General features: G+C 39.8%; 1 protein-coding gene and 1 non-coding gene across 4 annotated transcripts in view; both read right to left on the minus strand.

The window, feature by feature from the left end:
* Positions 1–26,276, minus strand: part of PPM1H (protein phosphatase, Mg2+/Mn2+ dependent 1H) — a 284,632-nt gene that overhangs the window by 185,580 nt on the left and 72,776 nt on the right. The gene's annotated exons all lie outside the window — the stretch shown is intronic.
* On the minus strand, positions 15,658–15,822 carry LOC119624070 (U1 spliceosomal RNA). The gene has a single exon (XR_005240159.1). It is a non-coding gene; the product is annotated as a U1 spliceosomal RNA (small nuclear RNA).

Genomic DNA, 26,276 nt, shown 5'->3' on the forward strand with positions numbered 1-26,276 from the left:
GCTGTAGAAAGGTGTTTTTTCCTTTTGGTTCTGTTTTTTGAACCAAAAAAGCATTGCTGATCTCCAATAGCTACATGCCAGGCTGACTCATCCACCACTGCCGTTTCCAACAGACAACAAAGCTACTATAATTACATAAATCACGAATTCCTGTCTCCTTAACGTGCTTCGTCTCTCATCTTTCTCTCAGTGGTTACTAAACTCCAAAGTTGACCTAACTTCAGCAAAAGGTCTTAGAAACTTTATTGCATGCATATGAGAAATCAGTGACCTGGAAGACTGTGAATGGCGCAAGGTCACACAGCTAAATGTGAACACACTTTTGAGTTCTGAGAGCTTTCTGCATCAGCTCTCGGGTTTTATTTTCCTATTGTGCATCTATTCTTGTTGGTGCTTGGTTCAGAGGTCTGTCCTGCAATGACTCAAACCCAGAGAACTGTGAAAGAACAATTACTGGTGCCCTTACTTTGCCATTTCATGTTGAACATAGCTTATGAATAGCACTAGTGAAGTATCAGTGAGAAATGTCAGTCGAATGGGAAGATGGCAGTCCCAGCTCTGTAAGCCTATTTTGTCAGAAACCTGATTACCATTCAGATGATAAAATACTAATTTAAATATTAAATTTTAAATATCAATTTAAAGTCACTGTTTTTTGTTGTTGTTCAAAAAAACAAAAAACAAACAAAACCCCACGACTCTTATTCCCTATTTTATATTAGTTCAACTTCCCTACCTCGCACAGCTTTAGTAGACAGGCCTAATTCTTCTCAATCTCATTTGGCTCTAACAAGTTTGACCAGTATCAACTTAAATATTTTATTTTGCACTTCAAAGGTAAATGCTTTGTTTACTAAATGTAAACAAAATCTTTTATTTAATAAAAAGTAATTGAGAAAAACTTTGTTTCGCAAGCTGAGGAGCAGCATGCTGTTAACAGATTCAACCCTTTCCTTAAAGGCAAGCAGGTGGACCAGGGGCACCACTCCCTTGCTGTATGCTCCGGCACAAAGTCTGTGCCACCTTGAGGTCAGCAGGAAAGACGACTATACTATCTACAGTGTTGGCCTAAACAATACTGGCCCATGATGCTCATTTTGAAGGCTTTAAAAAAATGCTGGTGGACCATGAATCATCATACCTTCAGTCACATTATTTTCCAGTTTGCAAAGAGGGAAAGTATTTTTCTGGAAATTAAACTGGAGGTAATAAGTCATGGTGGTTCTTAATAAAAACTATCTCCCTAGAATACAGCACAAAGCAGGTACCCAACACATGTTTACTGAATGAATGAATCTGACAGAAATCAACTCTGCTACTTCCTAGATGTGGATAACAGTATCTCATATTTGTTGAGAACTATGTACGAGCCAGAGACTGCTGTTAGTATTTTGTAGAAAGTAATAAGCTCATTTCATCCTCTTGTCAACTCTATAAGGTATCTGCCACTGTTACTCCCTTTTTAAACGAAGTCACAGCTAGTGACTGGCAGAGTAGTTTGGTCAAGTTACTTAACTTTTGCAAATCTCAGTTCCTTAGCTGTACTTCATGGATTAAATTCTATGACTTACTAAGATTTTGTGTGTGTGTGTGTGTGTGTGTGTGTGTGTGTGTGTATGTGCTGGGGAAGGGGGTTTTAGTCATCACAATTAAAGACATGGTTAATTTTGAAGTTAGGTTTAAATTCAAGTAGGAAAAATGTTATAAGTTGAAAGGGGAAGCAGAGCTACTGTCTCCTCAATATGGAAATTTTATACCCAGTTTATTCAATTCTTAGAAGAATAACAAGACACATCTGCTCTGGGAGAGACGTGGCAAAGTTAAATTTATTTATGTACTGCTTTAACCTACCAGCCTACCTTCAATTGAACCAAAACCCCTAAAATTTTTCCCTTTGTAAAAATAGGTAAACACAGACCTTTACAAACTTGAAAGTAAAAAATCCTGTATGTGTATCAGATACACCTTGAAATTATAACCTAAATCTCAGGCATGAACACGCACTGAGATCGTAACAATAGCAGAATCTACTTAAAAAGAGCGAACAATTCATTCTGTGTTACCATGGTACACTTGGAAAACTCATTTTTCTTCTATTTGTGAAATACTCTAGTCAATTTATTTTGTAATCATCACCACCTCAATTTCAGCAGAAAAGTCTTGCTTTTACATGCGACTGTTATAAACCTGACTTCAAGGACACTCATCTGATGACATGACACTTAGAAAGCATCCCTATCACTAAACACAAAGTAAGTACCTCAAGTATTCGCATGTAGTGCATCCTGTCACAAAGGCCACTGGCCCCATAACCGTTTTCAACAGATTTACAGAAGATAGCCAACCAACAAAGGACAGATTAGGCATTTTTTGAAGGTTTCCCATGCGGCACGTATGATGCTAAATACTTCACAGGTGGCAAAGTCATTCAACACCGACCCCCTCTCTCTCCCCACCATGAGTCACTCAGCATAGTGCAGAAGGCAGACACAGGGACTATGGTCAGAGAGACCTAATTCAAACTTGGTCTCTGTTAATTACTAGCTCTTGCTATGTGTTCTTGGGCAAGGTACATTTTTCCCCTAAAATAAGAATAGTCACTTCCCATCAGAAAAGAGTTGTGAGAATTAAATGCTCTAGCGTGAAAAATATTTGATGAGTGTCTGGTATATAGTAAGCACTCAAAATATGTTATTTAATAATAATACACCAAATACAAACCTAGCTGCCTCTTCTGTCAGGACCCAGGGATGTTATCCAGCCATGTGAGTTAGAGGAGAATCTCCTCCTTCCTCCCCCTTTCCATCAGCATCCCTCTGCCTCCCTCAGGAACACATGGCCAGACATCCAGAGCCTACAGGGACAAGGAATGAGACTTCCCAGAACAGGGACCTCCTCTGAGTCCTCTTCTCAAGCCACATGCTCTGTGCACAGGCGAGTACCCACATGGTTCTGAACACGCTGCTTCCAGATTCCCGCCCAGGTCTGCCCACGCACATCAGCTCTGGGACCCCAGGCTCCTGGACTCAGAAGCACAGGTCTCAGGACCACAGAAAAAGGCCAAATAGAGAGTCCTGTTTCGTGGTTATTGTCTTGCTTTGCTTTCAAGGAAATATCAAGGCCTTGACAGTTTAGGCTAAAAAGTTTACGTTAAGTGTTCATACTGGTTAGCAGACAGTATTGACAAATGTTTAAGGAGAGGTGTCTCATGATGGCCATCAGGTGAAGTGAGATTTATATATAACTAGGAGGTAGACAGTAAAATACAGTGTGTGTGTGTGTGTGTGTGTGTGTGTGTGGAGGGGAGGATGAATAACTTACGGAAGACCAAATAAAGCTATCAATTATGAAAATTCTCTTTTCCAGGTTACCTCTTGGGCAACGTCTCACTCATGTGGTCCTCTCAAGTGGTTACTGGCCATGCAGATGGGCTGGAAAATAAGGACAACTTAATTCCTAGCTGCAGTAATAACCTCTCATTCTTGGGGTACTGAGAAACCACAGCTCTGACCAGGAACCTAAGCATCTGATAACAGCCATCAGCAAATCCAGCTGGATGGCCAGTCAGAACATCCATCAAGAATAACAACTTCTCCCAGAGGGTTTCACCTGGCCCAGGTGGCAGGGGACAGGAGATCATCTCAGCCTGTTCACAATCCGTGCCCAGGGAGGAGAAAGGATGGTATAAAATGAATTTGCTGTGATGTTTGGCTTTCACATTTTTGAAGGTGGCTAAGTAACATTTCATGACTTGTGTGGTAGTGTGGCCCGGCAGTCTAAGTGCCATCTTGTGGAGGAAGCCGCATATAAAGGCAAAATAAACACAGGCTAGGAAGAGGTCCTTCTGTCTTAGACCTTCTGGCTCCCAGGCTCTGTCTGTGGCTAAGAGCAGTGACCAATGAGGGGTTGCAAACTGGGGTCTCAAGAGCCACATTCAGCCCACAGTCAGATTGGTATTTTAAAATTTTTGTCCACAAAGTGTTCATTAAAACATAAACTAGTTGCCAATATTTTAAAATTGGGATATTTACACTAAAATCTTAATTTTCCAATTTCTTTTGAAAATTAATACATCCAGCTACAGATGTCACATTCTTGAGTGACTATAATCAGCTGGACCTGAGGAGAGGCCGCCCCCTCCACGAGAATAGGACATGTCCTTGCTAGTTTACCCCAGATCTTACTGTGTCCACTTTTGTCATTGAATTGACCAGCCTGCCTCATGGGCATTTGAATCTGTAACCTTGCAATTAGATCTCTGTGACTTTATGAGTAAATCCAAAAAAAAAAAAAAAGATACATAGTATATGTTGATTAAAATAATTTTTAAAATATTTATTGTATAATAATAGGGATAAGTCAAGATGGCAAGGAGATGGTCTCTACTCCCAAAAAGCCTATAGTCATTTATGTTAGTTTTAGTCCTTCTGGGTTTCTGACACAAAATACCACTCATGATTGTAATCCCAGCACTTTGGGAGGCCAAAGCAGGAGGATCATTTGAGGCCAGGAGTTCGAGAACAGTCTGGTCAACATGGTGAGATCCTGTTTCTACAAAAAAAAACACAAACACACCCAATGTGGTGGCATGTGCCTGTATTCCCAGCTACTTGAGAGGCTGAGGTGAAAGGATTGCTTGAGCCCAGGAGAAATTGGAGGCTGCAGTGAACTATGATTGTACCACTGTACTCTAGTCTGGATGACAGAATGAGACTCTCTCTCTCTCTCTCTCTCTCTCTCTCTCTCTCTCTCTCTCTCTCTATATATATATATATATATATATATATAGACACACACACACAATAAACTGGGTGGGTTATAAATTTCTCACAGTTTTGGAGGCTGAGAAATCCAAGTTCAAGATATCAGCAAGTTTTTGTGTCTGGTGAGGACCCCCTTTCTGGTTCATAGGTGTTGTGTTCTCACTGTGACCTCACATGGCAGAAGAGACAAAGCAGCTCTCTGGGGCCTCTTTTCTAAAAGCACTAATTCCATTTGTGAGGGCTCCATCCTCATGACATAATCAATTTAAAAAGGCCCCACCTCCAAAAACCAACACACTGGGGGTGAGGATTTCAACATATGCATTGGGGATGGGGGATGCAAACATTTAGTCCATTGGTCCTTCTCACAAAAACTACAATTTGCTTGAATTGATGCCATACTCAAGGCCTATGTCGCATGGGATCTGAGAACACAGAGGAGACAAGTCAACAAAAGAAGAGTCGGGGAAAGTATCACAGATGAAGAGGCATCTGAACTCAGTGTTATGGAATGAAGGAAATCAACACTCAGAGAAAAGGTAAGGAAAGGCTCTCCTAGCAGAGAAACAGCCTGTGAAAACAGAAGGTGTTGTGAAATTTATAAAGAGGTGTAGGGTGTGACCTAACTAAGTATTGGCTTGGTGAGGGAGCTACATCAGAACTAGACCACAAAATTCTATAGGAGCTTTATTCTATTCAGCTTATAACCAATGGAAGAAATCTAAGATTGTTTAAACTAGGGACTGATGTGATCAGTTACTCTAGAAAAATAACACTTGTGGCTTAGTAGAAGATGGGCTCTAGAAGACAAATGACAAAGGAAGAACTCAGGGTCTCTTACAATAGTCCTAGTGACAAAGAGGTTGTGAACCAAACAATGGCTCTCGGTAGACGGGAAGAGAGGAGGCGAATGAACCGAGAAGTCCCATAAAACCTGTTGGACATGGGTTGTGGAGAAGAGAGAAAAGAGGATGAATCCCATGTTTCCAAAATGGCAGAATGAGGTGCCACTGATAAATGAAGGGAGGTGAGAAGGTGAAACAAGTCTTGGTGGTGGGGAGTTCTGAGGGGTGAGATAATGCAATTGGTTTTAGGTCAATGAACAGAGAGTTCAAGGTACCAGAAATTTCAAAGTCAGTAGCTGCCAAGTTCAACTTAAACAGTGACTGGCAAACTATCGCCCATGGGCCAAAGCTGGACACTGTTTTTACGCAGCCTGCAAGTTAAGAATGATTTTTATATTTTAAGTAGTTGGGAGGAAAAAAAAGAATATTTCATGTCAACATTATGTAAAATTCAAATTTCAGTGTCCATAAAGTTTTGCTGGAACACAGCCACATTCATTCATTTACATATTGTCTCTTGTGGTTTTCATACTATAATGGCAGAGTTATTAGTAGTTGCAACAGGGACTATCTGGCTCACAAAACCTAAATTATTTACTATTTGGGTCTTTACAGAAAATATGTGCTGACCCTTGAACTTATTAGGTTGAATTATCTGAAATTGTTTTTGCAGATCAAAAACAGTTGAATGCTGATGATTTCACGTGGTTACACGTAATACATAGGTGAAGCAAAAGAGAGAGATACAGGGTAGGGGTAGAACTTAACATGCATTTTGGCATTATTAGTAACATTAGCTGTGGATACACTTTGCTCTACCATTTGGAGGCCATCAGTAACTTCTATCCTCCTCACCAATATGATTAAATGAGAATGAAAAAAAAACATAAAGATCAAAAGATATGTTGCCTCATAGATTTCCCCACAAAAATATCAGTGTTTTCCTCTTCACAGTGGTTGTTTAAAAATGAACATTTAACATAGTAAAAATGAAAATCAGAAAGTCATCTTTGTGTATTTCCTTTCGGTAATCCTCTGGGTCCCCTTGGCAAAACCATTAATACCACCAATGTCCAACTTCCTTATTTAAATAAGGAAGTCTGTGCTCTGTCAGATGCTGGAACAATTCCCGTACAAGTGCTGCTCTGTTGGAGCCAAGTGAAATCAAAATAAAGGCCAATCCAAATAAGATTGAAGTGTTGAAGTTTTGCATAAAATAAAGCAGAAAAATGCTTTTTGCAGGTTTAGAACAATATCATTTGTATATAGCTATTTGCATCTGTTGGTGATTAAGGAAAAAAAAGCAAAGTACTGCTTTTCTAAAGATCAGATTTTGTTTTATTTACCAGCTATATCAGTACTATCAGCAATGTGAGAAATTTCTTTAAACAAAAAATTTTTTTGAAAGTCAGTTTCAAATGTGTAATTTAAACAAAAAAAAATTTTTTTTGAAAGTCAGTTTCAAATGTGTAATTTAAAAACCCAAACTTTAAAAAGCCTGAAACTAATAAAATATGAAACCAAAAGACAGAAGTATTCTAATCTCAACAACTTCAGATAAAACATATACATTTTTAATTGACAGATCCTCAAAAATCCCAGATACCAAGTAGGCTTTCTCCTTATTGCTGGATAAAGAAAGTATTGGACTCTCTAGGCCTCTGGTATTTTCCTTTTAAACCTTAAAGTAACACAAGAGAAATAAAGTTATACAGAAGGGGACTGTTATGTAGTAAGGAGGGTTTTAAGCGCTAACTTGGGAGTTATCTTTAGAAAGGTGCTATCCACCTTCACATAAGAGGCCACTCCACCTAAACATACAGTAGAGCAGGAAACATGAGAGGGGCAGGTAGACAGGTTTTTCTCTGCTAGAAATTCGAGACGCAGTCTCATATAGCTTTTAAGAGCAGAGGGACTCTGGAACCAGACTCCCTAGGTTTGAATCCTGGATCTGCAAGCAGGTAGCTGCACGACTTTTGGCAAGTTATTTCCCTGTGCCTCTGTTTCTCATAAGATGGGGATAATGAACAGTATATTTCTCATATGGTAGCTGTCTGTTGTAAAAAAAGAAATGTTAAAAGTGTTTCATAGGCTGGGCACGGTGGCTCATGCTTGTAATTTCAGCACTTTGGGAAATTGAGGCAGGTGGATCGCTCGAGGTCAGGAGTTTGAGACTAGTCTGACCAACATGGCGAAACCCTGTTTCTACTAAAAATACTAAAATTAACCAGGCGTGGCGGTGCGTGCCTGTAGTCCCAGCTACTTGGGAGGCTGAGGCACGAGAACTGCTTGAACCTGGGAGGCAGAGGTTGCAGTGAGATGGCGCCACTGTACTCAGCCTCGGCAACAGAGCGAGAATCTGTCTCAAAAAAAAACAAAACAAAAAACAAACAAACAAGAAAACCACAAGTGTTTTATACTTAACAACTTAATGCTTTTAACTGTAAACATGAGAAAGGTGTTGTTTTTATCCTCATTTTATTGGCCCCATCAATGTCATATGCATGGTGATTTATGTAGGTAAAGGTCCTAGGCGAGACATTCTGATATTTTCTTATAGCAACTGAGGTTTTACATTATGTACTGTGCTCACACATATGATAATCTGGCAATTAGTTGCACAACAGACTATAAATAAAACACAGGTAACACAAGAAGGAATTGTGACATGTCACATGATTTCAGCACTTCAATATATTTTTTTCAAGGCAAGCACAGTATTACTGCAAATGTACATTAAAAGTGATAATTAATTTTCCCCTTGCTATTTCAGTCTTTTTTTAAAAAGTACTTTAAGTGAAAACAATCTGCTTTGAAAAATCTCTACCCTTGTGTTAATTAACCTGCAGAGAACGTTTGTTTCCAGATTAAAGACTGAACAATACATCAAGTAGTCCTTTGAAAGCCAGTTGTTATCTGATCAAATATTTTTACCTTTGTCCCCAGACCCAGGGCAAAGCTCAGTCAACAATCCAAGTCTCCCTAGTTTACAAGGGAAAGAACATGCTAATTTAGCTCTTGAGATCTCAGAATAACCAATCTAAGTTTCATTTTAGGCAAACTGATTTCTCTACCCTAAAAAGCTAGAAAGTACAATAGGACTTTGCTATGGCCTTTGTCAACCTTAAATAATGAGATTCGGAAATTATGATTAAGCATCTAGTTTATTCCAGTGCAGGGCAAAGCTTAAGGATAGCCACCTGGGCAGCACACACTCCAAATGGATGGGGTTGGTGTTCCAAAGTGGGGAAGCTAAGGCTTCACTTATATAGGCAGAAACAGTTTTAACCAGGTTCAGCACTTTCTGTACAAAGCCAGTATGTAACATTACAGTGATTTCCTTAGTATGGATTGCTACATTCCAGGGAAGATTGCTTTAGCATTCCTGAGAAGGAATAATGTTCTGAGGGGCAAGGGGGGTGTCTTATCTCTGATGCTGCTGCTTCATTGCTAATCATTTACAGGAAAAAGCAGAAATTGCAACTGCATGCTACATGACTCAGGCTACATAGCCACATTCCTCTCAAGGCTCAGGATAACTTAAAGTTCCAACAGCTTTAAGTTTGGATTATTTAATTTCACATTTGAAGTAAACAAATGCACTGAATGTAAGCTATTTTAAATTAGACACTTAATATCATCCTTAAATAAAAAAGACAAGGTAGACTACCAATATATTTCAATTCGTCAAGGGTAGATGTGTCCCAAATTGTGTTCTTTCTATCTCAAATCACACAGCAGGGAGTAGGCACTCAATAAATGTTACTTGAATGAATAAACAAATGAACTCATTTTGCCATAACACCCCATGGGAGAGAGACTAGAATAATGACGGTGTTTTAAGTCTGCCTACATATTTCTTCAAGCTTACAATATTTGGAGTTTCTCCTCATTTGATTTTTGCATTCAATAGAAAAAAATTAATTATAAGCACCTCTACTAGGAAATGAGCTTGGGAGTAGGATATGTTAAAGTGACCCCTAAACATTCTCCAGCAAAGAAGTGGCTGATAGATGTCAGAGCCTAGGGTACCTCTTCCTCCAAATTCCACTTCTGGCTTCTGCCTTATAAGTTCTCACCCTATTAACAGTTGTAGCCGACCAAGAAGGCCCTGGATGGCCAGGATGGCTCTTTTTCAACATCAAAAGACTGTTGCAAAGGAGGGGAAATTCCAAAGGTCTAAGCAGGACCTGGAAGTAGCAGACAGGCAATTCTCACACTATCAGTTTGAAGCTACCCAGCCATGCAATGAGTTACCTCAAAAAGTAGGAATTCCCTTCACTAGAAATGTCCAAAAGCTGGCTTATGACCTCCCAGGGATGCTCTGAGGGTCTCTGCATGGAATGAGAAGTTCCTAAGGCTTCTTTTCCAACTGTTGAGTCTATACCTCCATCCTCTTCTTGCCTCCATCTGTAGTTAATATAAAATCTATACTTCTTTCAGAGCTAAAATTAATTTACATGGAACATAGCTTTAGAAAAGCGGAGTGGTACTTCCTGCTGAGGTAATTCTCTGACACCTGGTAAACCACATTTGAGGTATGGCAAGTCTCCGTAAAAATGGAAATTTCATTGACTTGGCTTCCTATCCCCAACTAGACCTTTAATACGGGATGTACAAGGGAACTTCAAGTGCTGCTGTTCCTTGGGGCTGCAAATGTGGCTTGCTGTTTTTCCTCCCCAGGCAACTTTCCCTGGGAGATCCTCTCTATTCCCAAGGCTTCATTTAAGATCCAAACACTAAGCACTGCCGAAATCATATCTACAGTACAGATCTCTGGGGTGCCTGGCCTGGGTTTCCAAATACCTTTAGAATATCTGCATTTGCATGTTGCACACATGCAAGCTGCCCAACCCTATACTCATTTCTCCTTCCTTCTGCCGTCTCCTTCCTGTCTCAAATACGATGCTCCTTGTGGTGTTCTATGTCTTAGTGGACCAAGAATTCCAAGGAGCATCCTTGTCCTCCCAGCTTACTACTCTCCCTACATCTAGCTTCTCAGCTTGTGGGGCTAAGTCATAACTATGACTTACATCCCCAATTCCCTGCCTTGTTCAGGCCCTCATCACATCCAGCAGGCACCAATATTTAAACCTCCTAACCTGTCGTCTCTTCTGAGTAAATCCTGCACAGCATGGCTGGACTGACCTTTCTCAACCGTGAACGTGGCCATGTCTCTCCCACACTCAAATATCTCCAAATGGGCTCTGAAGATTTCAGGATAAAATTTAAACTTTTGGGCTAGGCACAGTGGCTCATGCCTGTAATCCCAGCACTTTGGGAGGCCGAGGCAGGCAGATCATCTGAGGTCAGGAGTTCGAGACCAGTCTGACCAACATGGCAAAACCCTGTCTCTACTAAACAAAAATTAACTGGGTGTGGTGGCGGGCATGGTGGCAGGCACCTCTAGTCCCAGCTACTAAGGAGGCTGAGACGGGAGAATCTCTTGAACCCAGGAGGCGGAGGTTGCAGTGAGCCAAGATTGCTCCACTGCACTCCAGCCTGGGCACAGAGCAAGATTCCGCCTCAAAAAAATTTTTTTTTAACTTTTTAGTTTACCACATCAGTGTCTTCCTGACGGGCCCTCTGCATATCCTCAACTTCCCCCATCTGGTCTCCTCACATCCCCTCATCCTTAGCCATAACAAACAGCTTGTGGTTTACAAAAAGCACCCAGTTGCTACATACCGCGATTCCTTCTCACATGCCTTTTCCACCCTCTGCAATGACCTAACCTCCTCTTGTCTGACAAACATCCCTTGTCCTTCAGCATTCAGTTTGTTAAGGCTGTTTTGCATGCACTTTAGTGTTTTTTTTTTTTTTTTTTTTGAGACGGAGTCTCACTCTATCACGAGGCTGGAGTGCAGAGGCGCAATTTTGGCTCACTGCAAGCTCCGCCTCCCAAGTTCACACCATTCTCATGCCTCAGCCTCCCGGGTAGCTGGGACTACAGGCACCCGCCACCACGCCTGGCTGATTTTTTGTATTTTTAGTAGAGATGGGGTTTCACCGTGTTAGCCAGGATGGTCTCGATTTCCTGACCTCGTGATCCGCCCACCTTGGCCTCCTGAAGTGCTGGAATTACAGGCGTGAGCCACCACACTGGGCCTATTGTTCTTAAAGACTGCAGTGTAACCAGTAAGTAGCACAGTGCTGTTAGTATGGAAATCACCAGAAACTTGGATTGGCATACTAGCTCTGCCACCGGCTAGTTATGTGTCTTGGTGAGGTTAATGGGCTACTGTGTGGACTAAGAGAATGCATAAATGTAAAGTGCATACACCTGGCAGAGACATACCTTTATCTGCCCAGACTCCCTTTCTCCTAGACATCATCTTCCCTTCCCACCCTCCTCCGTCCCATTCATATGGTTTTTCCATGGCCAGAGTTGACTGGTCTAGGGATGGCCACCTGATCTCTGAGTTGAGCCAGTTAGGGCCCTTCTACGGAAAATGAAAGAAAGAAAAAGGCAGCAGAAGGCAAGAGGGGGAAGAGAGGGAGAGACAAAGAGGAGAAGAGTATATATTTGTGAGAAGAGTACATATTGGAAATAGAATCTCAACAAGAGTCCCTAGTTCTAGGTGTTCCCAAGACCCATTTGTCTTTGGAATATCTGGGTAACCCCAATATCCTCTAGCAAATTCTCCTTGAATGGCTGTCAATTGCAAGCTAGAGCCTAACAACACCCAACTCGCAATACACCCTCACTATACTATTATTATTAAACTGTAAGTGCCTTGAAGGTAGGGGTAGAATCTTACTTAATTTTGTATCCTCAGAGATTAGCATAGTGCCTGATACACTGCAGACAGTCAAATACCTACTAGATGAAAGGTTTGTTGACTTCAGGGGAGAAATTATAATTCGGGGTTAAAATTTATATCACAAGCTCAAGGATCTCTACCTAACATCCTGTGCTAAGAGGTAAAAGACAACAAGAAGTAGCAAATTTTTGCCAGTTATGACCAGAGCAAGCCAGTGAGGTAAACATCTGACAGCCACTGGTCAGGCATATTTAATCCTCTGAATATCTTTGATTTATTATCAATTGAGTAAATCAAGGTTTATTTTAAGGATTCAAAAAAAAAAAAAAACTGTTAAACTTACACAGATAACTATTACTGAAGCTTACCAAGAGTAGACAGTGAGCTGTTCAGAAATCTAGCAACTGAAAAAAAAACAAATCATCACTCCCATGGCCTGGGATACGGAAGGACTCAGAAATTATTGGAAATTCCACAGACTCAAAATGAGGTAACTGTTTACCTTCCTTATTGCATTTTAATCTAGAGATTAAAATAGATCTCATTGTTCCAGAATCCTGCCTATGGTAAGAAATGGGTTCTCAATGGCTGAGAATAAATTTTAATAGCGGAACCAGAAGCATAACAGGAAATCAGGAGGAAGAATTTTTCTTCATAAAAAGGACCATGAGGTTAATTTTCATTTCATTACATTTCTAAATTGTGTATACTTTTGTATGCTGGTTGCAACATATCCTTTCTGTATTGACATGAAGTATAAATTAATCAGTAAATACATAAAATTCTTATATCCTACATTTTCAAAATAGTCCTAACTCATTAATTTATTCCTAAAATAACTAAGGTGCAAAGATTCAAGAATAAGATGACTGATAAATTTGATATATGAATTAACCAAAACCAACACCAAATCATGGTTAGATTCAGGCTTACCTGAAAATTTTATGAAACCACAACCTAATAAAACACAATACTAAATGACTACAAATGCAATCTAGGACACTTTCCATGGCAAGCTATATTTAGAATTCCAGGCTCTGTTGTGTAGAATGGTTCTCAGATTTTCATGTGCCTATGAGTCATCTGGAGGACTTCTTAAAACATCAGTTTTTGGGCCCCACTCTCAGAGATTCAAACTCAGTAGATCTAAGGTAGGATCTGAGAAAAGCTCCCAAGTGGCGGTGATACTTTGGGTTTACTGATGAGGACTGAGTTGTACTGGCCTAGAGGAATCATGGTCACTTTGATTTCAGCAAACACTGGAATTCCCCTGCATCCTCAGCCTCATTCCGCTGAGCTAGAGAATTGTACGTGATATACCCTTAGTTTATAATCCACTGGTGGTGGTTGGAACTACCAGAGACAGAAGCTCAAGAGACTCCTAGAGATGGAAAGGGGATCGTAGTGAGGCACTGAATTATGGTAATAGGAACATAAACCTGGTGGGGTTGGGGGGCAGTCACTGGGAGTGGGGAAAGGGGGACTGGGGACTAGGATAATGGGGAATCCTAAAAGATTGGGAAGAAAAATACTGGCAGGTCACTAGCTGCAGGGGAAGGGAGTGGGAATAGTGGTGAATGAAAGACTACCTCACATAGAATTCCTGTTAGGAAATGGTTGGGAATAGAAAAGAAATGGTAACAGAGGGTGGGAGAGGGCAGGGGACACACAGGAAGCTTGTTTCCCAAGGTGGAAGTGGCTGCCATATAAAGGGGTACAGGGCATCCGGATTGCTCAGCACATCCAACCTGGAAGGTGAATAACCATCTGGGACAACTCTTTTTATATCAAAGATAATGATACACTATCTAAATTATCAATTACAACACACTTTTACTAGAAAGAAAAAGGGTAGAAACAACACTTGTAAATACTTGTGATTTAATTGTATATTGTCTCAGTTGAGCATCCCAACAACAAGATAGATAGGGAAAGTATTATCTGTCCCATTCTATACAAATGGAATCCAGAAAGCTGACTAACCTGGGGTCAGATAGCTATTGGGTGGTAAAATCAGACTCATATCCCACCTGATTTCAAAGCCTATTCACCCACTACCCTATGCAGCAGAGAAAGGAAGCTGAGCAGCTCTCAGATCTAGAAGGAAAACCAAGGGTCCACTGGTATCATATAAGCCAAGTGTGAGGTTTCAAGAGGGAAAGGTGCCAGGTGCTAAGAAAAGTTCAAGTGCCCACTAGATAGGCAAAGAGGTTATCAGTGGCCACTGGTAAGGACTATAAAATTCAAAGTACTAAAATACTCTCCCCTCCCAGAGAAAGAAAAGTTTTAAGGTGATAAAATGCACTAAGTCTGAGACGGAGTGCATTCGTTTCCAGGGAAGTATTTCACTTGTCTGCTTCCTTTCTATGAATAAGTTAAAAACTTGAAACAGCATCCATGCCTCTACACAAATTTTAGCTCGAATCCAAAGGGGACACTGTTAAACAACTGCTCTAAAATGCTGTCACAAGTTTCTAGAAATTATAAATAGCAATTTACAGAGTAATTAAATCACGATTTTTTACTTTATTTTTATTTTTTTGAGATAGGGTCTCAGTCTGCCATCCAGGCTGGAGTGCAGTGGTGTGATCATGGCTCACTGCAGCCTAAACCTCCCAGGTTCAATTAATCCTCTTCCATCAGCCTCCAAGTAGCTGGGACTACCGATGTGCACCACCACGCCTGGCTAATTTTTTTTGTATACTTTTTGTAGATACAGGGTTTTACCGTGTTGTTCAGGCTGGTCTCAAACTCCTGGGCTCAAGCAATCCACTTGCCTCAGCCTCCCAAAGTGCTGAGACTGCAGGTGTGAGCCACTGTGCCTGGGCAACCATTTTTAAAGTTAGCTCCAAATTCCATCGACATTTCAAAACTTTATATGTTTTTGTAGTTAAAGATTTACTGATAATTTAGTTTTGAACTTTCAAGTTATTTTTTAAAAATAATTTTGACTCCTGAAAGTAAAAATTTTTAAAAGCACACCCAATAATTAAAAACTTAACTGCATAGCAAATTGGTAATCTAACAATACAAATTAGTAATCAAAAAATGCAAGTGCCTTTTAAACAACCATAGCACAAAAATCTAAAGAGGAAAAATGTTTAAAAAAAAAAAATCCCAAAATGTCCTCAGCAGTTTTACTGTTAGTAGAAATATTGGTATTGACTTTTTGGAAACTATTTATATATGGATATATGAAGATATTTAAAAATATAATATATATTATATAAAATATATATTTCAGTAACATATATATGTAAAATATATATATTTAATTATTTATTTTAGGGGAAAGCATGAAGAATGCAGTCCCCCACTACCACAAATCACGCAGTCGAGTTTCCCACTTTCGGGGAAATCACGGGTCAGCACATCCAGAGTGCAATGGATGAACCTCACCCTGGGAAAACCACCTTCATGATCATGTTATCTTCCCTGCCAGGTAAGAATGGGATACAGAATAAATGTTATCTATTAAGAGTGGCAATAAAGATAAATTAAATTGAAGAAAAATCTAGTAATGTTAAATTTGAATTGGAGATATCAATATGAAGTCAACTGTTGAAATACATGTATTTTTTAACGCTGTCTACTCAAAGGGCCTGGAAACAAGGACAGCCTAGGACTGTCAGCATTCTAATCACCCAGACTTTGGTTTCCAAATACTACTACCCACTGAAAGATACCAGCGTTTCTTGGCAAAATGGCTGGTTCCAGATATGAGACAGTAAAGTATAAGGTGAGGCAGAGGCAGCTTGTAGGGCCAGAAAGCATAAAAGCATTCAAAGATAATATGGCACTTCAGAAGGACCCAGGAGTATGTTTGAAGGGGTTATAACTGGTTAATTATGAGTTAATTAACATCAAAAGCAAACAAATGTTAAAACAGAGAAAAAAAGTCCCTAAATCTACAGTGGTAGTTAAAAGGAGAAATAAAACTAAATTTCTAGGGCTGGGTGCAGTGGCTCATGTCTGTAATCCCAACACTTTGGGAGGCCAAGATGGGTGGATCGCCTGAGGTCAGGAGTTCAAGACAAGCCTGGCCAACATGGGGAAACCCTGTCTCTACTAAAAATACAAAAATTAGCCAGGCGTGGTGGCAGGCACTTGTAATCCCAGTCACTTGGGAGGCTGAGGCAGGAGAATTGCTTGAACCCGGGAGGCGAAGGCTGCAGTGAGCCGAGATCATGCCATTGCCCTCCAGCCTGGACAGCAAGAGTGAAACTCCATCTCAAAAAACAAACAAACAAAAAACTAAATTGCTACAACTGGAGGTGACTATTATACTAGTTTCTTATTCTGAAGATTGATAATTAAAGGTGAGAAATTAAACATTGACCTATTTTGTTGAGAAAAAAACTAGTTTTTTCCCAGTTAATAAAGTACTGTGGACTGAATGTGTGTGTCTCTGCCAAAATTCATACATTGAAATCCTAACCCCTAATAGGATGCTGTTAAGAGATGGGGCTTTGGGGAGGTGATTGGGTTATGAAGGCAGAGCCCTCATGAATGGGATTGGTGCCTTTGCAAGAGAAACCCCTGGGAGCTCTCTGGCTTTCTTTCCTACATGTGAGGCTACAAGAAGGTGGCAGCCTATAACCAGGAAAAGGGCCCTCACTGGAACCTGACCATGCTGGCACCCTGAACTCAGACTTCCAGGCTCCGGAACTCAAAAGTAAATTTGTTGTTTATAAACCACTCAGTCTGTGATACTTTGTTACAGGAGCCCAGACTAAGAAATAACAAAGACGCCATCAGAGAAATGAAAATCAAAACCATAATGAGATAGCATCTCACGCCAGTTAGAATGGCGATCATTAAAAACTCAGGAAACAACAGGTGCTGGAGAGGATGTGGAGAAATAGGAACACTTTTACACTGTTGGTGGGACTGTAAACTAGTTCAACCATTGTGGAAAACAGTGTGGTGATTCCTCAAGGATCTAGAACTAGAAATACCATTTGACCCATCCATCCTATTACTGGGGATATACCCAAAGGATTATAAATCATGCTGCTATAAAGACACATGCACACGTATGTTTATTGCGGCACTATTCATAATAGCAAAGACTTGGAATCAACTGAAATGTCCATCAGTGACAGACTGGTTAAGAAAATGTGGCACATATACACCATGGAATACTATGCAGCCATAAAAAAGGATGAGTTGGTGTCCTTTGTAGGGACATGGATGCAGCTGGAAACCATCATTCTCAGCAAACTATCACAAGAACAGAAAACCAAATACCGCATGTTCTCACTCATAGGTGGGAATTGAACAATCAGATCACTTGGATACAGGAAGGGGAACATCACACACTGGGTCCTATTGTGGGGAGGGGGGAAGGGGGAGGCATAGCATTAGGAGATATACCTAATGTAAATGACGAGTTAATGGGTGCAGCACCAACATGGCACATATATACATACGTAACAAACCTGCACGTTGTGCACATGTACCCTAGAACTTAAAGTATAAAAAAAAAAAACAAAGAAATGTTATTTTTTTACAGAAAAATGCCATAATGTACATAGAGGAATTGATAATTGGAGAATAATTGTTCTGCAATCCGCAATGACATAATTGGTTTAGGCAAAGATCCTCCACAGATGCTAAATCTCTTAGATGAAAGATTATTGTCAAAAGAGTGGCTACATGGTGCCACCTCACAGATTGCTTGCTAATTTCATGGAGACAAATGTACCTTTAAAAGGGAAAGACATGGTGAAAGCAAGTGATCAAACATGCGTCCTGTGAGTGGGACAACCCGGCACTCCATGAGTGGGATACACCTCCTGATGTGTTGCACCTTGAAATGCACAGCATCAGCTAGAAAGTATTCTTCCCAATATAACTAAGCGTTAAGGCATAAATCCCAGTGTATGGGAAACAAAGGAGATAGAGAACTGGGCTAAACATCACAAGGAAACAACTAGAAAAAACTAAAACATTATGATAGTCTGTAGAAAACTAGTTTGGTTTCTTCAAAAGGTCAACCTTATCATAAAAAGGCCATAAAAAGACATTTCTGGGATTGGGCGGGGGGTGGGGGGAATGCAAATATGGACCAGATGTCATGAATCAATGAGAAGTTTCTTGGGGGCAATAATGGTTTGTGCTTCTGTAGGAGAAATGTGCTTGTTCTTAGGTGATTCAGAGGGAAATGTTTAAGGGTTAGATAATGTAGAAGGATTCAAAGGAAAAAAATGTATTTAGGGAGATAAAGCAAACTAGCAAAATGTTAATGACATGAATCTAGGTGAAAGATAGGTACACATTAAATTATTCTTTCAACACTTCTACATGTTGGAAATGTTTAACAAAAGGTTGAGAGAAGAATCTACATCTTGCTTTAATCTTATGAGGAAATGAAAGTTTTTACAAATGCATACAATAAAATGTTAAAACATATGTAAAATTCAAAATTATGGAAAAAAGGAATAAAAGAAAATTTCAAGAAAGGGAGGAGTTTCAATGCACATATACTAACCACAGTTCACATACTTATTAAAAATCAAGCCTCAAATGTAGTTCTCGGTTTCCTGGCTGCCATAGCATCACTGTGGCCACTGTCGCAAATTTCCATCATCCAAAGGCCAACACTGCTAGTTCTGTAGGGAAACTAGAGCTGGTTTAGAGGAAATGCTTCTTCCCATGGGTTTCCTAAGGGAAAAACTCATTGATAAAGGGAGCAACATCCTCATCATCAGCTCCACAATATACGCAAGGGAAAGGGAGCCTTTTCCTTTCTATTGTCTGTCTTGCTATAGAAGATAAGGGGGTAGTTCCAAAGTCAGGTTCACTTAAAGCCCTATTGGGAAGAGACGTAGGTAGGGATGAAGAATAAAGACAAAATTCACGGAGTACTACAGAGATGGCCAAGCTGCACATCATTCAAAATAACTTCCATAGATGCCATCTGCTCCAAAACAATCTTTTGATAAAAAGCTGGGCAGCAGACCAAAAAAAAAAAAAGAAAAAAACGACAAAAAGCATCATTTTCTGTTTGTTGCTCACATATGGAAATAAGATTGATTTCTGTATTGTTGAAAAGAGATCACCTTTTTCTTTAAAGCTGAGCAGCACATTTACTGTTGAACTCTGACAAGTATAAACAGTGTAGAACTTCTGGAAAAACTAAATAACTCAGGCAACTCTCACCGCAATGGATGGCCACCCCGCCTGCACATAGCCAGAGTTTTTCTTAAAAGTTACTCTGGTCTGCTGCAACTCAGGAATGATCTACAGTCTAGAAAATCTTAACATTTAATGCTGAAAAGTAACGCATCTGATACTTTGATCACTCTCTACAAGCTTTACCCTTTTACCTTATGTGCACACTACTTCTAATTATTTGGGGTAGTCACAGGGGTGGGGGTGGGCAGGAGTGACCTTGGCAAGTTACTCATAGCTCAGTTTTTCCACCTAAAAATGAGGATAATTTAGTATTTAACCTCTCAGGGTTATGAACATCAAATGAGTTTTATAACAACCTGTGAAAGCCTGGTATACTGTAAAGCCTCAAAAATGTTATAGCACACTTATTTTTTAGGTAGATTCATATTCCTAAGTAATAGCCATGAAATCATGAGTATCACATCAAAGCTTTACTTTTCTCTAACAGACATTGAGAGAATGTGCCTCCTAAATCATTTTATAGCCCTCAGAAATAGGTAAATATTTGTCACTCTCTTCTGGAAGGCAGAATAACACAAAAGCATAAAAATAAAAAATTTAGAAGTATGTTTGTTTTGGGAAAAAAGAGGGAGGATAGACCAAAATTTTCTTCTAATGGTCAAGAGATATTTCCTTCGACCCTGACCTTCACCCATGGTATAGGCTCAGCATAAGCTTCAGGGATTAGACATCTGTTAACTTACATCGTTTCCTCTAAACCAGTCACTTTCCAGAGTCAAACGTAGAAGGAGGGTCAGCAAAAACCACTGTGTTACAATGCTCTTGAAAAATTTCCCCATGTGATAAAGAATATACTGATCCCAGTCAATAGCAGAATAATACTCCAAAAGCTAGGGTGACTAGCAATCCCAGTTTACCGGACACTATTCTGGTTTTAGTGCTGAAAGTTCTCCCACCCTCTCAGTTCCCGGCAAACCACAACGTTGGTAACCTTCCTCAAAGCTCACTTGCTCTTCGTGTAAAACACTGCTCCAAGCAACACAGACTAGAGACTTTTTAAGTTGGAAACTGACATAGGTATTAGACGGCACGTCCAACAAACTACTGAATCTAAAGTTGAGGAAAGCAGAAAGCGGCAAACTATACTTCAGACACACCCAGAACCCAGAGAGGATTATCTCTGAGGCAATGAGCAGAAACAGGTTGTCATGGCATAAAGCCCAAGAGTCATAACAGATTTTGAACATTGTGGTGCCAAAAGTGCTAAGGTTTCAATTAGCAGTGAGAAAAGATGACTTCTTAGGACCCAACACCACTGGGCTAATGTGTTACATTTGGGGCCGATTCCTTGGATCCCTGGGATTTCGAGCTATATGAATCCAGTCTTCCAGTTATCAGTAGAAAGTTCAAGACTTTTCCATCTAAAGCACCCATGTTATTCCAGGTCTCTGGGCCTGTGAATGAACTGTCAAGTGAAAAGTCAACAACTGAGTCTGATTTTCGTGCTTCTTTGCATGTTTGGCAATTTTTAATTGGATTCCTGACACTGATTTTGAGCTTATTTGGTAGTGGATATTTTTGTATACCCACAAATATTATTGAGCTGTGTTCTCAAACAGGACATAGTTACTTTGAAAGAGTATGATCCTTTCAGATTTTCCTTTTAAGATGTGTTATGTGGGATGAGACTGTGTTAAGTCTACAGCTAATTATCCCCTACTATTTAAGGCAAGACCCCTCCTAATGCACTGTGAATGAGGTTTTCCCATTTGGTTAATGGAAGAGGCACTATTCTTGGCTCTGTGCAAGCACCGGGTACTGTTCCCCCTAATGCATTTGGATGGTTTCTTCTCCAGCTGGTTTCCTATGAATGTGCTGATCAGAACCTTGGTGAATACTTGAGGTAGACTCTCTCTGCAGATCTCCAGAACTCTCCCTCTGTACAACTATGTCTTCTCCAGGACACTGTTCTGTGAAATCTAGTCTTGTTGGTCTCCTCAGACTCTCAACTCTTCTTCAACTCAGAGGGTTTGCTTGGTTCTGCCTGGGTGGGGAACCTCTCAAATGAGCATAAGTTAAAAAGGGGGCAATCTCTCAAAGTGGGGACAATCACAGGGCTCACCCCATTTGCTTCCCATCTTTCAGAGATTACTGTCTTTTGTTGCCTGATTCCCAGTGTCCCACAAACCATTATTTCATGTATTTAGTTTGTTGTCTCTTTTTTTATTGTGTCAGATGAGATGGTACATCCAATGTATTACTGTTACTTCATCTTGGTTGGATGCAGAAATATCCCAAGCTAATTTTCAAGCTAGATGAAGGATATTGAATGTTCCCAATACAATGAAATGATAAATGTTTGAGATAATATGGTAATTACCCTGATCTGATCTATTATATGTATTGCAACATCATTATGTATCCCATAAATATGTATAACTATGTGTCAATTTTAAAAATTAAAAATTAAATGAGGAAATCTTTGTCAACATTTTAAAAATGAACTGATGCCAAACAGGATCTGACACTCTATCTAGTACTGCACTGAAAATTTTACTTTAGAGAGTGAAGCAGTATTTACAACAATGGATGGGATCTTGTGACCTTGTGGGTGATCACAAGAGCAGGAAAGATCCCAACAGCTTAACAGGGTACCACGCACTTGGCATTTCGTCACAATAATCTATTTCACCTCCTAGCTATGCTAGGATATTAATTTACCTAAGAATTGTATTTTCTTAAATTGGGTAATACATAGGTCTAATGTGTATATGTGATCATTATAGCAGTTTATGAATCAGACTCAAAGGTGTGGAAGGATCTTCAGGAATCATATAATTCCCTGCTGTCTTCACCTTCAGTGAAGACCAGATTTCAGTGTGTGCGCGTGGTGGAGAAAGGCGGGATGTACCTTATTTACCACAGCATCCCTAGCACCCAGCAAAGGGCTGGCACAAAGACAGCCCTCAAATATTTTAACAAACAAATAAAGGGAGGAAGGAAGGATTGCTACTGTTTTGGCCAGTTAAATATGTAACATGAACTCCTTTCAGTGGTTCCAAGGCATCTTGAGTGAAACACATATACCCTCCTTTGTCCTCCTGATTTGGTGAGAAGCAAAGGGAAGAATGGTGGTTGTGATCAATGAGAACACAGATAACTCATTTTTGTAGCTGTTACCCAACTAATCCTAGTTTTAAAAACATTTTATTTTACTTATTCACCTAATAGATAAGATTATAAATCACTCCAAAGATATAACATCTTCTTATAAAACAGCCTCACATGCTCTTTATAAGTCCAAATTGAAAGCTCTCTTTTAGTCTTCATGATGATGCCTCAGGAAAAGATTCAGCTGTTTTGGGTCTGGATTCAAGTCTACTGCATGTCAAGTTTTTAAATTTTATTTAAGCCCTTCATGCTGAAGCTCAAATTCATGTTATCACATTGCTGTCACCAAAGGTCCTACTCAACCTTTTCCTCTCCAAATTAGACCATCATTGCTTGCTCTTTATACTAGCTCCTCATACCTCTGAACTTTATATTAAACATTTATTTATATTGTGCACATGATATTTTATTGTACTTATTTGAAGGCACAATTAGTTTTCTTTGTGAGGGTTTCATGAGGGCAGTCATACACCCAGGTCAGCACCTTGCATATATTTTTATATAATAATTATTTAATGTATATACCCTTATCTGTTTGTCATGAGCCTTCAGACTTTTTATGGCTTCCCTTTGACCCATCTTTCAAAAATAAGTCCTAGTACACATTTGCAATGGATCCCCAAATGGACCATTACCACCACCACCACCACCACCAACCCACCAACCCCCTACCACCCCACCACCCCCCTACCTCTCCCCAGATAATCTCTCCATTGCTTTCACTTCCATTTGATTTCACATCTCTTTCAGTAGCTGCCACAAAGAGCCTTGTATTATAATTACATAATCAGGTATCTTCCTACCCTATTAAACTGACAAGAATCCAGAATCAGAACTCAGTAGAATTCATCTTTGTGCTGCTTGCAGGATGTGGCCCAGAGATTGGGGTACAAATAATTATATTATGCTATTATCGATTACAGGCACTGACTGAGATTAGCTAAGCCTTTTCCTAGGGTTTCTAGCCAGTTTAATAGGCTAATTTAGGCTCACTTTTTAGCCCTGGTAAGTGTAATTGCAAAGAGGAAATGCTTTTTTTCATTGTTGTTGTTGTTGTTTTCATAAATAACTCTACAAGTTTCCTAAAAGTTTGCTTTTCAGAAGCCACTTGTAAGTATGCAATCTCTCTGCCGGACTGTCCACACCTCCACAGGGCAGAAATGTGTGTGTAAACTGCCATTCCTAGTGTCCCAGCAGGTCTCCCCAAGCTTTCAAAACTGTCCTTAAACTTTTTTAGTCAAATTTTACACTGTGTCTAACGCTCAGTTGAAGGGAAAAATGAAAGGCTTGTCATCAAAATCTTCTTAAGGCTTTAAGCAAATAAGGAGATATGGGTAAACATGACTATTATTCAATGTCAGTTTTATTCCTCAGCTGTAACACCTTTATAATTTCACTGCTTTGGTAAAATACAGGAGCTTTAAATACCTCTCTCTCTCTGCTAGATAAGGAAGATGAACAGTCACGGGGGACAAAATTTTTTAATTCATAGAATTTCAAGAGAATGTAATCTAAAACCCATTTTAAAGATATTATTTCTTCCTTTATTCTAATTGTCACACATTAATTTCTCATTATTTGCCTCATACTATGTACAAACACAAATGAGCTAAAAAATCTGTAAAAATCAGAAGCTAAGTTAGTAGCAACAGGCTGACAATCACCATAATGGATATATATGAATTCCATAACCATATACATTGATCCAGCTTCAGTAACAGCAGCAAATGCTATCCCTGGAAAAGACAGGGGAGGGGTAGCTTAAGGAAGTGGCTGTATTAGGAAACAAGCCACTAGGAAGCACACGATCTTCAATTCTAGTTCCTCATTAACATTCATCCAAAAAACAAGGGGGAAATAGTGTGTAAAAAGCAAGGTCAGATCTCAAAATAGGTGGATGTTACATTTTCACAACTAGCTCTGGAATCAGTAATTTGTTCATTTTTGTGCCTTTTCCAGCTCCACAGGTAAAGCAAGATGCTCAAATGTCTATTTTCAAAATGAACCCTGCAGTGACTTGCATTTTAAACAGCATGGTGCATTATCTTTAATAATAGCACTGGCCACATTTTGGAGGAAGTTAACTGTCTCAGCAAATGACAGAAAATGATCCTTTCACATCTGCAGCTAGTAATCTAAGCTCTGAATAGTGATTCATTCACATCAGTCAGTCAAATAATGGCCTAATTCCTCTTCCAAATTTATACTGCTTATTGTCTTATGGAACGATCACAAAATCTGAGGTTAGGAAGTAGATCACCTGAATGAGAAGAAACAAAGCTATCATCTGACACCAATGCTTGCCACCAGGCCCTGCACATCCCAAGGGACAAAGCCCCTGCATGGAAATATCCCAAGGAGGGGGCACATCCATTGTTGCTGTGGGGGCCACCTTCTGCCTAGCATTTCCTCAGTAGGCTTCTCTTTCACTTCTTAAGTGACATTCAAGAGTTAGAAGCACAGAATTAAAAAGGAATATAGCACGTGCTAACAGAGAACATCATAAACCCAAGAGGCTGAAAGAAAAAGTATGCATGTGTCCTTGTCTTCTGGGGAGATTCTCATGCTGCTATGAAGAAATACCTGAGACTGGGTAATTTATTTTAAAAACAGGTTTAATTGACTCACAGTTCTGGATGGCTGGGAAGGCCTCAGGAAGCTTACAATCAAGAAGGAGAAGCAAATACATCCATCTTCATATGGCAGCGGGAAGGAGTGCAAAGCAAAGGGGGGAAGTCCCTTGTAAAACCATTAGATCTCATGAGAACTCACTATCATGAAAACAGCATGGAGGTAACCACCCCCACGATTCAATTACCCTACCGGGTCCCTCTCATGACACATGGGGATTATAGGAACTACAATTCAAGATGAGATTCGGGTGGGGACACAAGCAAACCACGTTAGAGGGGATGTTGAAAAGAATCAACAGTCGAAACCTCTGAAAGTATACCTTTCAAGCCTAAAGATCTTAATATATATCCATTAAAAAAATCAAGAAACAAAACAGGCAAAAAGCTCTATGTCACCTAAACTGATAATTATGGGAAAAGCAGAACTCAGACTTTGAAAATGATTTATATAAACTGTTTCATCTTGCAGATGAAGAAAATGAACTGTAGAAAATTCTCCAAGATCTCCAAGGTCATATAATGATGACCCTGATTATGACGTACTGAATCCCTGACGCATCTCCTACAACTCAGTGTTGAAAGGCTCAGCATGCCTTGGTGCTCCTCCTTCCAAGCGTAAAGATTAAATTTACAACATCACTATAACCTCTGCCTTCTAAAGAATCATATTCCAATATCCCCTGCTCCAATTTACAGCAGTTTGAATTGTTGCTATTAAGTTTCCTGGCCACAGAAATGATGGGGCTGTTGGATGAACGTGGTTTAACACTGACTGACTGGGTGTGGGAAAATGAAACTGCACCCTCTCTTATTTTGTGTTTTATCATTTACCCATCTCTTCCACATATATCATCTTCCTTAACACTCCAACAACCCTGTGTGGCAGGAAGAGCAGGCATTACACCTCCCTTCTTCTAGATAAGAAAACTGAGTCTCAGACCTGCCTAATTGCAACAAAAT

The sequence above is a fragment of the Chlorocebus sabaeus genome, chromosome 11, assembly GCF_047675955.1.
Source record: "Chlorocebus sabaeus isolate Y175 chromosome 11, mChlSab1.0.hap1, whole genome shotgun sequence".
In the NCBI taxonomy this organism is placed as follows: Eukaryota; Metazoa; Chordata; class Mammalia; order Primates; family Cercopithecidae; genus Chlorocebus; species Chlorocebus sabaeus.